Here is a 17163-nt window from a genome sequence, read left to right as displayed (position 1 = left end):
AGTTGCCACCCAGGTAAATAGTGCGCTGAAGAAGGCATATGGCGTGCTGGCTTTTATTGGTAGAGGAATTGAGTTCCGGAGTCCTGAGGTCATGTTGCAGTTGCATAATACTCTGGTGCGGCCACATCTGGAGTATTGTGTGCGGTTTTGGTCGCCATACTATAGGAAGGGTGTGGAGGCACTGGAACGGGTGCAGAGGACGTTTACCAGGATGTTGCCTGGTATGGTAGAAAGATCGTATGAGGAAAGGCTGAGGCACTTGGGGTTGTTTTCATTGGAGAAAAGAAGGTTTAGGGGTGACTTGATAGAGGTGTATAAGATGATTAGGGGTTTAGATAGGGGCGACAGTGAGAATCTTTTTCCACGTATGGAGTCAGCTATTACAAGGGGGCATAGCTTTAAATTAAGGGGGGCTAGGTATAGGACAGATGTTAGGGGTAGGTTCTTTACTCAGCGAGTCGTGAGTTCATGGAATGCCCTGCCAGTAGCAGTGGTGGACTCTCCCTCATTATGGGCATTTAAGCGGGCATTGGATAGGCATATGGAGGATAGTGGGCTAGTGTAGGTTAGGTGGGCTTGGATCGGCGCAACATCGAGGGCCGAAGGGCCTGTACTGCGCTGTATTCTTCTATGTTCTATGTTCTATGAGTGTTGACCCTGTGGAGATCGGAGAGATGCTAAATGAACATCTCTCATCGGTCTTCACTCAGGAAAAGAAGAATGTTATAGAGGAGGAGAATGAGGTATGAAATATTAGAGTAGAAAGGATCGAGCTTTGTTGCGAATAGGTGTTATCAATGCTGGAAGGAGTGAAAATAGACAAGTCTCCTGGGCTGGATGGAATTTATCCGAGGATTCTCTGGGAATCTAGGGAGAAGGTAGCATAGCGTTTGGCTTGGATATTTGAGTTGTCAATGTCTGCAGGTTTGGTACCAGAGCACTGGAAGATTGCAAATCTTGTGCCCTTGTTCAAGAAAGGCAGTCGAGATGACCCAGGTAATTATAGACCAGTGAGCCTTACTTCTGTTGAAGGAAAGGTTGAGGAAAGAATTATGAGAGATAAGATTTATAATCATCTGGCAAACATCAATTTCATTTCAGATAGCTAACTTGGTTTTGTCAAGGGCAGGTCATGTCTCACAAACCTCATTGAGTTTTTTGAGAAGGTCACCAAGCTTGTAGATGAGGGTAGGGCATTTGGCGTGGTGCACATGGACAAAAGTAAAGCCTTTGACAAGGTTCCACGTGGTAAGCTGTTGGAGAAAATGCAGAGGCATAGAATCGAGGGTGATTTAGCAGTTTGGATTAGAAACTTGCTTTCTAAAAGAAGGCAGCGAGTGATGGTTGATGGAAAATATTCAGCCTGGAGTCCAGTTAGTAGTCACGTGCCACGAGGATCTGTTTTGGGACCACTGCAGGTATCGGGGAATGGATTAGGAAATTTGCAGACGACACTAAAGTCAGTGCAGTAGTGGACAGTGTGGAAGAAAGTTACAGGTTGCAAGAGGACTTGGATAAACTGCAGAATTGGGCTGAGAGGTGGCAAATAGAGTTCAATGCAACGAAATGTGAGGTGATGCACTTTGAGAAGAATGACAGGAACGCTGAATACTGGGTCAATGGAAAGATTCTTGGTAGTGTGGTGTGCGGAGAGATCTTTGAGTCCATGTACATAGATCCCTGAAAGTTGCCACCCAGGTTGATAGTGCTGTTAAGATGGCAAACGGTGCGTTAGATTTCATTCGTGTAGGGATTGAGTTCCGAAGTTGAAATACCATACTGCAACTGTACAAAATGCTGGTACAGCCACACTTGGAATATTGTGTTCAGTTCTGGTGCCCATATTTCCGGAAGGATCTGGAAACATTGGAAACGGTGCAGAGGAGATTTACCAGAATGTTGCCTGGTCTGGAGAGAAGGTCTTGTGAGGAAAGTCTGAGAGACTTGAAACTCTTCTCATTGGCAAGAATAATGCTAGAGGGGATTTGATAGAGACATACAAGATGATCAGAGGATTACAAAGGTAGACAGTGGAAGTATTTTTCCCCGGATGATGATGTCAGCGTAGGGGGAATGGGGGTGGAACACTGCTCTTGACTCCACCCCCATTCCCCCCACTCCAGTTACAGGCTCCGCCCCCACTCCCAGCTCCACACCCACACCAGATCCCAGCTCCCAGCCATGCCGAGTTTTCACCATCCCTCCAGCCCTTCCCCTCACTGAGGACGAACGATCAGTTCTCAGCAAAGACCTCACCTTCATCCCCCTCCGTCCACGCATCAATGAATTTAATACACGCCGTGACGTCAAACACTTCTTCCACCGCCTCCGAGCTTACTTTCACAATCAGGACTCCCGCCCACCTTCCAAGGACCCCTTCGCCCACCCCCAACACACTGCATCCACCTGGTCACCCCGCGCTGGCCTATTACATGCCCTCGACCTCTTCATTTCCAACTGCCGCCGGGACATTAACCGCCTCAACCTGTCTACACCCCTCCCCCACTCTAACCTCTCACCCTCACAACGCGCAGCCCTCCAATCCCAACCTCACCATCAAGCCAGCAGATCAAGGGGGCGCAGTGGTAGTCTGGCGCACTGACCTCTAAACCGCTGAAGTCAACCGCCAACTTGAGGACACCTCTTCCTACTGCCCCCTCGATCATGACCCCACCCCCATCACCAAACCATCATCTCCCAGACCATACAGAACCTCATAACATCGAGATCTCCCACCCACAGCTTTCAACCTCATAGTCCGGGACCCCGCACTGCCCGGTTCTACCTCCTTCCCAAGATCCACAAGCCTGACCACTCTGGACAACCCATTGTCTCAGCATGCTCCTGCCCCACTGAACTCATCTCTACCTACATCGACACTGTACTATCCCCACTAGTCCAGGAACTCCCCACATACATTTGAGACACGACCCACGCCCTCCACCTCCTCCAAGACTTCCGTTTCCCCGGCCCCCAACGCCTCATCTTCACCATGGATATCCAATCCCTCTACACCTCCATCCGCCATGACCAGGGCCTCCAAGCCCTCTGTTTTTACCTCTCCCGACGTCCCCAACAGTACCCTTCCACCGCCACTCTCATTCGTTTGGCCTTCCACATCCATCAGTTTTACCTGCATATCCACTAATATCATTTATTGTATCAGTTGCTCCCGATGCGGTCTCCTCTACATTGGGGAGACTGGACACCTCCTAGCAGAGCGCTTTAAGGAATATATCCGGGACACCCGCACTAATCAACCCCACCACCCTCTGGCCCAACATTTCAACTCTCCCTCCCACTCTGCTGAGGATATGGAGGTCCTGGGCCTCCTTCACCACCGCTCCCTCACCACCAGACACCTGGAGGAAGAACGCCTCATCTTCCGCCTCGCATTGGGGGGTGACTTTTAGGGGTGACTTGATAGAGATGTATAAGATGATTAGGGGTTTAGATAGGTTCGACAGTGAGAATCTTTTTCCACGTATGGAGTCAGCTATTACAAGGGGGCATAGCTTTAAATTGAGGGGGGGGGGGGGGGGTAGGTATAGGACAGATGTTAGGGGTAGGTTCTTTACTCAGCGAGTCTTGAGTTCATGGAATGCCCTGCCAGTAGCAGTGGTGGACTCTCCCTCATTATGGGCATTTAAGCGGGCATTGGATAGGCATATGGAGGATAGTGGGCTAGTGTAGGTTAGGTGGGCTTGGATCGGCGCAACATCGAGGGCCGAAGGGCCTGTACTGCGCTGTATTCTTCTATGTTCTATGTTCTATAACTCTTCAACCCCAGGGCATCAATGTGGCCTTCAACAGTTTCCTCATTTCCCCTTCCCCCACCTCACCCCAGTTCCAAACTTCCAGCTCAGCACTGTCCCAGTGACTTGTCCTGACTTGTCCTACCTGCCTATCTCCTTTTCCACATATCCACTCCCCCCTCCCCCCGTCCCCGACCTATCACCTTCATCCCCTCCCCCACTCACCTATTGTCCTCTATGCTACTTTCTCCCCACCCCCACCCTCCTCTCGCTTATCTCTCCACGCTTCAGGCTCTCTGCCTTTATTCCTGATGAAGGGCTTTTGCCCGAAACGTCGACTCTACTGCTCCTCGGATGCTGCCTGACCTGCTGTGCTCTGCCAGCACCAGAATCTGTACCCCACCACATCACTTTGCCCCATAATCGTGGTATCTGGCTGTGCACAAGGAGGAGTGGCACAGTCTGTACTGGGATGCACTGGGGCCCTGAAACACATGGTAAAGACTAAAAGCACCAGAGCATTGAGAGCCCCACCACATTGTTTGCATGTTCTATTGTTTGTACTCTGTTCCTGCCTTCCCTTGTTTTTTTCTTAATAAAGTCGTTCTTACACACACCTGCACAAATGAACTCAGGCCTCTCGATCGAAGATTCGGGACATTTTCACCACATCACAAGGCATCGACTCTAACTTCCCTTGTCCCTTCGCCTGCTGAGTCGCCCCTGAATCAACTCTGCAATTGGGAGGAAGGGCCGGAACAGGAGAGCAGCGGCCGGTCGTCTAACCAGAGTGAGTGAGGACCGGGGCCAAAGCATTCTCGGGGAGTGAACGCTTCAGGATTGGTCACAAAGCAAAAGATTTTGCAGGATTGATCATTCTCACCATATCGTGGAGCATTAAACCTCTCCCATGAATCAATGTGAGATTTGTAAGAAATAGTTGAGATGTAAATCTGATAACGTACATTAGGGAGATTTAAACAATCCTTAGATAAACACATGGGTGATTTTGCAATAGTGTAGGGGGACGAGCTGAGAAAAAATCACAGGTCAGCGTGAATAATTCACAGATCGGTTTACACAACTCGAGTAAGAAACTTATTTTCAAACTCCCAGAACGATTGGTAATTTGCATACCTGGTTAGTATGGTTAAGTTGATCCGAACAATGTATTTGCATACTAATCATCTCAATAACGGTAACTCGACAGAGCAATTGTTAATGACTAATATTTCACCCATGATCCTGTGCAGATATGAATATTCACTATAAACTCACCGGTAACCTCAGACGCACGCGCAATTGGTTTCTATGTAGAGCATGCGCAGTGTCGCATTGATCATTAGAGAGAGAGAGACATGGAGCTGCTTTCTCCAGCAGCGGCTGCGATCGGCTTCAGAGAGCGGCGCTCCGAGCCGATGTGTGGGAGCCTCTCTGGGAGAAAGGAGCGGATAGAATTCACAAATCCCGGATAAAGGTTAAAAATAACTCGACAAAGACCCTCCAGGCCCGGGTAAGTAGGCGGCGGTCTCTGATCAGGGAAGCGGCCCAGGGTCACGTCCGCCATTTGTTTGAGGGAAGAGGGAGCGCGGGCCTGAGGGCTGCCATCTTGAGAAGGTCAAGGTGCAGGAGGGCGGGGCTCTCGGGGTCTGCAGAATAATCAGAGGAAAGGGAAGACACAGCGTCACTGAGCGGTCTCGTAGGAATATCCTCTCTCAGTCCTGCTGGGATGTTTCACCCAATCAGAACCAGCAGGTCTCCTCCTCTCTCAGCTCCCCTTCTTTCCTTCCTGCAGCATCTGTCACCTGGAACAGTGAGCTGCCTGTCCTGGCCCTCCCGATGGATTTTTCTTAACATCAGCAATTGTTTAATACTCATTTACAGGTTTTTAATTACATCGTTTTTGAAGCATTTAAATCACATTCAATCATTTGCAATGGTGGGATCTGAACCTGTGTCTAGAGAACACTTGCTGAGTTTCTGGATAAATTGTCACACAATAATGCCACTAGGCCATCACTTTGCCTGCTCACAGTTTGAATATCCCAGTGCAACATGAATCAAAACCCTTTCTTCCTGCACAATTGTTTGACCCGGCACTCTGGTGATGTGACCCAGTACCTCTCCATGCAGTATCCCTCATTGTGTGGGTCTAATTGCTGCCTCTGTCAGCGTCGCTCACTCTTGAAGCTACTCCAGATCATCAGCCAACAGAATTCTCCACTCCAGAGAGATGAGGCAGCACAGGTCAGAAATGGAGACTGTTAGCTCAGTGCCATTCTATATGTGTAACCCTCAAAGCATTAGTGGAATTTCCCATTCTGCCTATTTCTGTGTCTTCTACAGGTACTCATGGAGTTCCTGACTCAATAGACTTACCAACTGCTGGTTGGGACGATGGTTGGTCAGCCAGAAAGACAAAGTCAGGGAGGTCGGGAGTCTTCAATAAATCCTGTTGCCAGGTAAGATCACTCCAGTGCACAGAGCAGAAAGTAATAAGGGGGATCCAAACATCAGCTAACAAGACATGACATAGAGAAAGTGCTGGAGGGGGAGCACAGTACAAACACACCCAAGGCTCAATCACCACGCCTGCTGCAAGTTTTGTTGTAATGAGACAGCATCGGGAGTTCCCAGTTATCAGTTCAGGCCTGTGCTTTCTTCGGGAGCATCAGAACAACTGAGGGGAAAGCAGGCATCCCACGAGAGGGTGGTAAAGCTGCCTGGGATCTTTCTGTTCCCCATTCCCTCTCCAACACTGTATCTATGGCTTGTATTGAGGACCAGTGTCCTCAATCATTCTAACTCCCATAACATTTCCTATCTCTGTCATCTCCTCCATTATCACCAATTATTTCACATATTTGATACCTCCAGTCCAGATGACCATCCATATCACTGTAACTTGCTTCAGTCTCTGCAACATGCCTTGTCACGATAGTCTCCTCCTCCAATAACTAGAGACATCGAGTCTGTTTCTGTGCGGCATGATTCTTTGGCCAAGGTTTCCTAAATGGAATGTGTCGCGTTTGCCTGTGTTTGGCTCATATCCCTTCAAACCTTCTCCTCTCCACGTACCTGCCCGAGTATCTAATCCATGTTGTAATTGTACTTGCTTTTACCATTTCCTGTGGCGGCCCATTCCTTCTCTGCACCATCCTGTGTGGATAATGTTGCCCCTCAGCTCCCTCTTTAAATCCTTTCTCTCTCATCTCACGTTTATGCCTCTAGCTTTAGACTCACCTACCGTTGGCAATTCACCTTACTTCGACCCTAATTGGTTTCATAATCCTTTATAAGGTCACCCCGTGGCCTCCTCTGCCCAGGAGAAATATTGACGACAGTGTTACCAATATCTCCAACTCATGTACTCAATGCTCTGACCAATGAAGACAAGTGTGCCAATTACTGTTTTCAACACCCTGTCGCCCTGTGATGCCAATCCAAGGAACAATGTAACTGCACCCCTTGGTCTCTCCCTTTTCTACAACACTGTCCAGGGCCCAACCATTACCTGTGTTAGTCCTCTCTGGTTTGTCTTAACTAAATCCAACACCTGAATTAAACTCCATCTTTCATTCCTTCGCCCAGTTGATTAACATCCCCTTCGATAACTATATTCCCTGCCCACTCTTCCACTAATCTTGGTATCCAAAAACATACTAACAGGGACTCCTATATTTACACTCAAATTGTTTATTTAAGTAGTGCACAACAGTGGTCCCAGCACCAATACTTACAGCACACTGCTGGTCAGAGGCCTCCAGTCTGAACAAAACCCTCTCCCACCACCCTCTGTCTCCCACTGTCATCCCATTTTGTATCCAGTTGGCTAGCTCTCCCTGATCCCTTGTGATCTACCCTTATTAAACAATGTATCATGCTACATCCTGAACAAGGGTTTGCAGAAGCCAGATGCAACGTCTATTGCTCTGCCTTCACCTATCTTTTTGGTCACATCTTGAGCAAACTCCAGTCAAGTTTGTGAGACATGTTATCCCACACACAAAGCCATGCTGGCTGTCCGTAATCAGGCCTTATCTTTCAAAATGCATGTAAGGCCTACCTCTCAGAATGACCTCCAACAACTGACCCACCCTGATGTCTCGCTCATCAGTCTGTAGTTCCCTGGCTTTTTCCTTGCAGCCTTTCTTAATTGATGGCGTAACATTATAATCATAGTCAAGATCATACCACACTGTTTGGTTAACGCAAACCAAACTCGAAAACGGATCTCATCCCACCTGCCTGTTCCTGGATCATATCCCTTCAAACCTTTCCTATTCATGTACTAATCCAAATGTCTTTTGAACATTGTAATTGTCTCCATGTTTACCCCTACCTTGGGAAGTTCATTTCACACATAACCCAGCCTCTCAATGTGCAATGTGCCTCTCATGTCTTTTATTTTATATGTCTCTGCTCTAACTTAAAAATGTGGTGCCTTGTCTTGAAACTCCCTTGTCCATGGGAAAATACAACTCTCATTAACTCTATCTATCCTCCTCATGACTTTATAAACTTCTATGAGGTCATCTGTCAACATTCAGGTTTCAGTGAAAAATACCACCCTATTCAGCCTTTCTTTATACTGAAGCCTTTCGTACCCAGCCACATCCCAGTAAAACTCCTCCCAACCCTTTCCAGCTTAATAATATCCTTCCTATAACTGGGCAACCAGAACTGGACACAATATTCCAGAAGAGGGCTCACCAATGGCCTGTATAATCTCAATGCGATTTCCCAACTCCTATATCCAAAGGACTGAGCAATGAAAGCAAGTGAGGCAAGCACCGTTTTAAAGCTATCCTGTCTCTCCGTGTTGCAAACTTCAAAGAATTATGTAGCTGAACCCTGAGGTCCCTCTGTTCAACAACACTACCGAAGGTCTTGCCATTAATTGTATAAGTCCTGCCCGTGTTTGTGGTACCAAATGCATTACCTTGCATTTATTCAGATTGAACTCCATCTACAGTTTTTCAGCCATTCACACATTTCATCAGGATCCCTTTGTCATCTCAGAAAAACTTCTTCATTGTCCAAAATGCCACCCTCCAGTCTAACAGCCTATCACATGCAGCTCTCTATGGTACAAATATCTCTACTAGGGGCCCTACAATTTCTTCATCAGCTTCCCACAATGTCCTGAGATACATTTGATCAGGTCCTGGGGATTTATCTACCTCTATGTTTTAAAACCTCCAGCACCTCCTTTTCTATAATGTGGACTCATTTCAAGACAGTGAGTCATAGAGATGTACAGCACGGAAACAGGCCCTTCGGTCCAACTCCTGCATGGCGTTTCTAGTAACATTTCGCACAATTTTGCCAATATTCCTCTGAACCCTTGCTATTCATACACCCATCCTCATGCCTTTTAAATGTATTTCTATCAACCTCCACTATTTGCTCTGGCAGCTTATTCCATCCACTCTGCGGGAGCCAGTTGTTCTTTAGACCCCTTTGAAAAGTTTCCCTCGCCTGGGGAAATGACCTTGCCTATTGACCCTGTCGATGACCATCATAATTTTAAACACCTTTTATCGGTTAACTCCTCAGCCTCCCATCTTGAACTGAAAACAGCCCCAGCCTATTCAGGCTTTTCCCTGAAGTGCAAACCCTCCAACCCTGGCAACAACTTTGGTCATATCTTCTGAACCCTTTCATGTTCCACGACATCCTCCCGATGGCATTGAGACCAGAATTGCACACAGTGTTCCAATAGTAGTAAGGCCGAACACTGCTTAGTTCCCTGAGCGCCCCAGTCTTTATCCACAGTAAGTTCCAAAGTGAAATATTTAATTCGGATCTTGTAGTTTCACACATCGTTGGCTGCAATGATCTTTAAGGATACCGGTTTTGTCCCGAGCTATTCTTTTGCTCTTAGAGTCTCTTTGGATTCTCATTAACTTTCTCTGTCATAGCTATCTCATGTCCCCTTTTTACATTCCTGATTTCCATCCTAAGTGTATTTCTACAGCCCCGATGCTCCTGAAGGAATTCCCTTGAGTCAGCCAGTTATAACTGACATGTGACCTCTTTTTTCTTGACCACAGCCTCGAAACTCAGCCAGTGTTTCCCAATTCAGTCAGCATTGAGCTGCACACTAACAGGAACACGCAGGCGCTGAACCCTCCTTTTATCTAGGTTTTAAAATATTCCTACTTGCCAGACTTCGATTTATCTGCAAATAGCCTCCCCAGATCTACTTTAAAAATTCATGTCTAATACTATCTTGCTCCATTGAGTAACTTTAACTTGTGGACCAGGCCTGTCCTTTTCCATCGCTATTTTCAAACTAATACAATTGTGGTAATTTTCCAAAGTGCTCCCCCACTAACACCTCAGTCCCGTTCCCTACCTTGTTTCCCAAGGGGAGGTCAGGTTTAGCCCCATTCTCCAGTTGGGCCACTTACATAATGACTGGGGGTTTTCAGAACACACTTAACAAATTCCTTCCATCCAGGTGCTTAACTTAGTAGCAATCCCAGTCCAGATTTGGAACGGTTAGGATCCCCTATCATTACAACCCTATTATTCTCAGAGATATCTGAAATCTCCTGACATATTTGCTCCTTCATCTCCCATTGCCTATTGCTGTAGTACGACCGTAGAAAACTAATGACCAATTTTTATTTCTCAGTTCCACAGATATCGCTTAACGGGGCGATCCTGCATGAATACTCCCTCTAGGTCCTGCTGGGATATTTCTCCCAGTCAAAACCACCAGCTCTCCTGCTGTTTTGCCTCCTGTTCTATCCTTCCTGTAGCATCTGTCTCCGGAACATTGAGCTGCAGGTCCTGTTGCTCCCTCAGCTGTGTCTCTGTAATACCTATGGTATCCCAATCCCATGTTCCCATCCATGCTCTGGGTTTATCTGCTTTCTCTGTCTGGCCCTTTGCATTGAAATAACTGCAGTTTAATCCATCAGTTTTCCCTAATTGTCTGCTATGTTCTTGCCTGCCTCGTCTATTTATTTTGCTCTCTTGAGCATTTGTACCAGCCTCAACTTTCTTTCCGGCCTTACGACTCTTTGGGGTCGCACAGCCCTTCCCGACGAGTTTAAATCCTCTCGAGCAGCTCCAGTAACGTTCCCCACCAGGATGTGGGTCCCCCTCCTGTTCCAATTCAGGTGTATTACCCAACCTGTCTACCTGTGCTGACACCTTCAGACATCCAGGGACGTGCCCACCAAGGTCCCTGTGTTCCTCAGTACTCCAGGAGGACCTACCATTCATTATGTATATCATTCGTTTATTTGACTTCCCACAGTGCATTACCTCACAGTGATCAGAAGTAAACTCTGTCTGACATTACTCTGTTCAGTTTATCATATGATCGATATCAGACTGCAGCCTGAGACCATCCCCCTCATTATGGACAACACCCTCACCTTTTATGTTATCTGCAAACCTACTAATGTTCCCTTCTGCTTTCACATCCGAGTGATTAATGTCCATAATGAACAGCAATGGCTCCTTCGCAGATCCCTGTTGTACATCCGCTGGGCAAAGGCTTTCAATCACAAAACCAACCCTCCACCAATTATGGAGCCAATTTACCAACTTGCCTTGGATCTCATGGGATCTTCCCTTTTGGACCAGCCTTCCGTGTGGGACCTCGTCAAAGACCTTAATGAACTCCATATAAACCACATCATCTGCACAGCCCTCATCAATGTCAGAGGACAGTCGTCTAGCAAATCCATACAGACAATCCCTAATGAAATTGTGGGGGTATCCGTTTTTGGCGAATACATTGTATAGGTGTTCTTCTTTCTCTTTTTGCAGTTCTGGTGTACTGTTGTGTGTTGTTGCCCTTTTGAACAGTGTCTTGATGCAAATTCTTTTGTGCATGTTGGGGTGGTTGCTTTTATAGTTCAGGACTCGGTCTGTGTGTGTGGCTTTCCTGTATACCTTTGTGGTGAATTCTCTGTTCGGTGTTCTCTGTACCATCACGTCGAGGAATGGGAGTTGGTTGTCCTTTTCTTCCTCTCTGGTGAATCGGATTCCTGTGAGTGTGGCGTTGCTGATCGGGTGTGTGTTCTCTATTTCTGTGTTCTTAATGATTACAAAGGTGTCATCCACATATCTGACCCAGAGTTTTGGTTGAATGTGCGGTAAGACAGTTTGTTTTAATCTTTGCATTACCGCTTCTGCTATGAGTCCAGAGATCGGTGAGCCCGTGGGTGTGCCGTTGATTTGTTCATATATTTGGTTGTTGACTGTGAAGTGTGTTGTGAGGCACACGCCCAGTCGTTTGATATGCCGTCTTTGTTGATAGGTTCAATGTCCTGTTGTCAGTTCTGTATGTCCAGCAGGTTGGCTATTGTTTCTCTGGCTAGGGTTTGGTCCATAGAGGTGAACAGTGCCGTTACATCGAATGAGACCATAGTTTCTTCCTTGTCTATGTGTATATTTCTGATGATGTCCAAGAATTCCTGTGTTGACTTTACAGAGTGTCTGGATCCGCTGATCAGGTGTTTCAGTTTCTGCTGTAGTTCTTTAGCCAGTTTGTGTGATGGTGTCCCTGGTAGTGATACTATAGGTCTGAGTGGGATGTCTGGTTTGTGCACTTTAGGTAGTCCATAGAATCTGAGGGTGTCGTTGCTTTCAGTTTTCATTCTCTGTCGGTCAAACCTGGTTATCTGTCCTTTTTTTTGTAGGTTTCTCAGTGTGTTGTTTATCCTATTGGTGAGCTGCGGGGTGGGGTCAAACTCCACGCAATTTCATCCACAGATGTCTCAGGGAAAGACAACGGAATGAAGACATGCTACGACCCAAAGGACGAGCCACACTACCATACATCAAGGACATTTCGGAACTGACAGCCAGGCTACTGCGACCACTAGGACTCATAACAGCACATAAACCAACAACCACTCTCAGACAACAACTCACCAGGACGAAGGACCCGATACCCAGCATGAGCAAAATCAATGTAGTGTACAAAATCCCATGCAAGGACTGCACAAAACACTACATAGTACAAACAGGAAGACAGCTAACAATCCGCATCCATGAACACCAACTAGCCACGAAACGACATGACCAGCTATCCTTAGTAGCTACACACGCAGATGACAAGCAACATGAGTTCGATTGGGACAACACTACTATTATAGGACAAGCCAAACGGAGAACAGCCAGGGAATTCCTAGAGGCATGGCACTCATCCACAGTTTCATCAATAAGCACATCGACCTGGACCCAATATACCGACCACTGCAGCGGACAGCTGGAACTGACAACCGGAAGCGGCAGATGCAAATCAATATCGTTGCCGGAAACATCACAGAAGCGCTTCACAGGAGGCTCCCAAGCACTGAAGACGTCACCAAGACAGGGGACGAAACGTCTGCAACACAAATTCCCAACTCGGCGAACAGATCCACAAAAACGAGCACCCGAGCTACAAATCTTCTCACAAACTTTGAAGCCCTTTAGACTCTACAAAGCACCGTCATGAACAAGCCACCATCTCTCTACTTCCTTTGCCTTCTTCAGTATTGCAACTCTCGCTGTATCTTCCAGTAACGTTCTTTAGTTACTGCAGGTCTGCCTAACTCCCCAGATAATCTGTTTCATTCCCTACAGCTCCCTCAATCACTGTAACACCCTCTGCTCTGTCTAATCCTCCTCTTACCCTCTGTATTCCAGGCACAACGGCGATCCTGTAAGAGAGCAGTGCGGAATGGGATGTTATAAATCTCAGCTGAGGCTTGAGGTCTACCATCATCTGGGAGTCACAAGGGGAGAGAACCTGAGAGAGAGCAGCACAAAGCGGGAGAATATAAATCAGCAGTGAGGATCGAGGCCGATTGGGACTTGGAGTTGGTAAAAAGCAGAGCAGGAGGCTCGAAATCAGCACCGAGTCACAGAGGGAGTGACCGTGTGAGAAAGCAACTTGGAGCAGGAGCTTGAGGCTGACTCACACCTGGGAGAATACAAATCAGGACTGAGGATCGAGGCCAAGTTGTACCTGCGAGTCACAGAGACGGTGACCCGGTGAGGGAGCAGACTGGAGTGAGAGCTGGACGATTACACGTCCGAGGAGACACATGTGTGTGTCCTTCCCTCGCTGTGTGTGTGTGTGTCCTTCCCTCGCTGTGTGTGTGTGTAACTCTCCTTACTGTGTGACCACGTACCCCTCTTCCCTGTGTGTGCACGTGTCCCTCCATTGTTCTGTGTTTGTGTGTGTGCGTGTGTGTCCTTCCCTCGCTGTTTATGTGTGTGTGTGTGTGTGTGTGTCCTTCCCTCGCTGTGTGTGTGTATGTATGTCCTTCCCTCGCTGTGTGTGTCTGTGTGTGTCCTTCCCTCGCTGTGTGTGTGTGTAACTCTCCTTACTGTGTGACCACGTACCCCTCTTCCCTGTGTGTTCGTGCGTGTCCCTCCCTCAATGTGTGTGTTTGTGTGTGCGTATGTCTGCGTGTCTCCCTCCCTCACTTTGTGTGTGCATATCCCCGCGCCGTGTATGTGTCCCCTCTCGCTTTTTGAGCACATGTCCCACCTTCACTGTGTCTGCGTGTCTCAACCTCGCTGTGTGTGTGCCTATCCTTCTTGCTGTGAGTGTGTGTGCCCCTTTTTCAACGTGTGAGGGTGTCCTCCCCTCGCTCTGCATGTGTGTGTGTGTGTATGCGTATCACTCATCCACTGTGTTTCTGTGTGTCTCTCCCTCGCTGTGTGAGTGTGTGTGTGTGTGCATGTCACTCCCTCGCTGTGTGTGTGCACATCCCTCCCTAGCTGTGTGTGTGCGTCCCTCCCTCGCTGTGTGTGTGCGTGTCCCTCCCTCACTTTGTGTGTGCGTGTCCCTCCCTCGCTTTGTGTGTGTGCGTCTCTCCCTCGCTGTGTGTGTGCACGTCCCTCCCTCGCTGTGTGTGTACGTGTCCCTCCCTCGCTGTGTGAGTGCGTGTCCCTCCCTCGCTGTGTGAGTGCGTGTCCCTCCCTCGCTGTGTGTGTGCGCGTCACTCCCTTGCTTTGCGTGTGCATGTCCCTCCATCGCTGTGTGTGTGTGTGTGTGTGTGTGTGTGTGTGTGTCCCTCCCTCGCTGTATGTGTGTGCGTGTCCCTCCCTCGTTGTATTTGTGTGTCCCTCCTTCGCTGTGTGTGTGCATGTCCCTCCCACGCTGTGTGTGTGTCCCTCCATTGCTGTGAGTGCATATCTCTCACTCTTGCAGTGTGTGCGTGTCCCCCTCACTGTGTGTGCGTGTCCCTCCCTCGCTGTGTGTGTGCGTGTCCCTCCCACGCTGTGTGTGTACGTGTCCCCCACTCGCTGTGTATGTGCATGTCCCCCACTCGCTGTGTGTGTGCGCGTGTCCCCCACTCACTGTGTGTGCGCGTGTCCCTCCCTCGCTGTGTGTGCACATGCCCCCACTCGCTATGTGTATGCGCGTGTTCCCCACTCGCTGTGTGTGTGCACGTGTCCCCCACTCGCTGTGTGCGTGTCTGGCCTTCCCTCGCTGTGTGTTTGCGTGGCCCTCCCTCGCTGTGTGTGCATGTGTCTCCCCCTCGTTGGGTGTGCACATGTCCCTCTCTTGCTCTGTGTGTGTGTGTTTGTGTTTGTGTGTGTCCCTCCCTCGCTGTGTGTGTGCATGTCCTTTCCTGGCTGTGTGTTCGTGTCCCTCTTTCGCTGTGTGTATCTGTACTTTTGTGCTTGTGCATGCGCGTGTCCCTCCATCGCTGCATGTGCATGCCCCCCACTTGCTGTGAGTATGTGTGTCCCTGTTGTAGTGTATGTGTATCCCTCTTGCAGTGTATGTGAGTGTCCTTCCCTCGCTGTGTGTGTGTGTGTGTGTGTGTGTGTGTGTAAGAGTATGTGTGTCCCTTCCCTCGCTGTGTGTCTGCGCGTATCCACTTAACTGTGTGTATGTGTGCGTGTCCCTCCCTCACTGTGTGTGCATGACCCTCCCACGCTGTGTGTGTACGTGTCCCTCCCTCGCCGTGTCTGTGCGTGTCCCCTCTCGCTGTGTGTGTTTGTGTATGTCGCTCCCTCACTGTGTGTGCGTGTCCCCCCTACGCTGTGTGTGTGCATGTCCTTCCCTCGCTGTGTCTGTGTGTATCCCTTCCTCGCTCTGTGTTTGTATGTGTATGTCACACCCTCACTGTGTGTGTGTGTGTGTGTGTGTGTGGTCCCACCCTCGCTGTCTGTGTCTGGGCGTGTCCCTCCCTCGCTGTGTGTGTGTGCGTGTCCCTCGCTGTGTATGTGTCAGTTCCCCCTATGTGTGTTTGTATCCCTCTTGCTGTGCGTGTGTGAGTGTATGTCCCCCCTTGCTGTATGCGCGTGTCCCTCCCACGCTGTGTGTGCATGTCCTTCTCTCCCTTGCACTGTGTGTGTGAGTGTGCGCGCGCGCGTCCCTCCCTCGCTGTGTGTGTGTGTGTCCCTCATGCTGTGAGTATGTGTCGCTCTTGATTTGTATGTGAGTGTCACTCCCTCACTGTGTGTGTGTCCCTCCCCACGCTGTGTCTGCGTGTATCCCCTTAACTGTGCGTATGTGTGTGTGTCCCATCCTCACTTTGTGTGTGTGTGTCCCCTCTTGTGTGTGCGTGTGTCACTCCATCGCTCTGTGTCTGTGTCCCTCCCTCACTGTGTGAGTGCATATCCCCCCTTGCTCTGTGTTTGTGTGTCCCTCCCTCGCTGTGTCTGTGCGTGTCCCTCCCACGCTGTGTGTGTGTCCCACCCTCGCTGTGTGTGTGTGTGTCCCTCCCTTGCTGTGTGTGTGTGTGTGTCCCTCCCTCGCTGTGTGTGTGCGTGTCCCTCCCTCGCTGTGTGTGTGCGTGTCACTCCGTCGTTGTGTGTGTGCGTGTCCTTCCCACGCTGTGTGTGTGCGTGTCCCCCACTCGCTGTGTGTGTCCGTGTCCCCCACTCACTGTGTGTGTACGTGTCCCCCAATCTCCGTGTGTGTGCGTGGCCCTCCCTCGCTGTGTGTGTGCGTGGCCCTCCCTCGCTGTGTGTGCATGTGTCTCCCCCTCGTCGTGTGTGCACGTGTCCCTCTCTTGCTCTGTGTTTGTGTTTGTGTGTGTCCCTCCCTCGTTGTGTGTGTGCATGTCCTTTCCTGGCTGTGTGTTCGTGTCCCTCTTTCGCTGTGTGTATCTGTAATTTTGTGCTTGCGCATGCGCGTGTCCCTCCCTCGCTGTGTGTGCGTGCCCCCCTCTTGCTGTGAGTATGTGTGTCCCTGTTGTAGTTTATGTGTATCCCTCTTGCAGTGTATGTGAGTGTCCTTCCCTCGCTGTGTGTGTGTATGTGTGTCCCTTCCCTCGCTGTGTATCTGCGTGCATCCCCTTAACTGTGTGTATGTGTGCGTGTCCCTCGCCTTGTGTGTGTGTGTCCCCCTCTTGTGTGTGCGTGTGTGTGTGTGTGTGTGTGTGTGTCCCTCCCTCGCCGTGTCTGTGCGTGTCCCCTCTCGCTGTGT

This window comes from Chiloscyllium plagiosum, unplaced genomic scaffold (assembly GCF_037043375.1).
Source record: "Chiloscyllium plagiosum isolate Xiang-an unplaced genomic scaffold, Cpla_swu_hap1 HiC_scaffold_39, whole genome shotgun sequence".
In the NCBI taxonomy this organism is placed as follows: Eukaryota; Metazoa; Chordata; class Chondrichthyes; order Orectolobiformes; family Hemiscylliidae; genus Chiloscyllium; species Chiloscyllium plagiosum.
The sequence above is the reverse complement of the archived record's forward strand: the minus strand, read 5'-3'. Positions refer to the sequence as shown.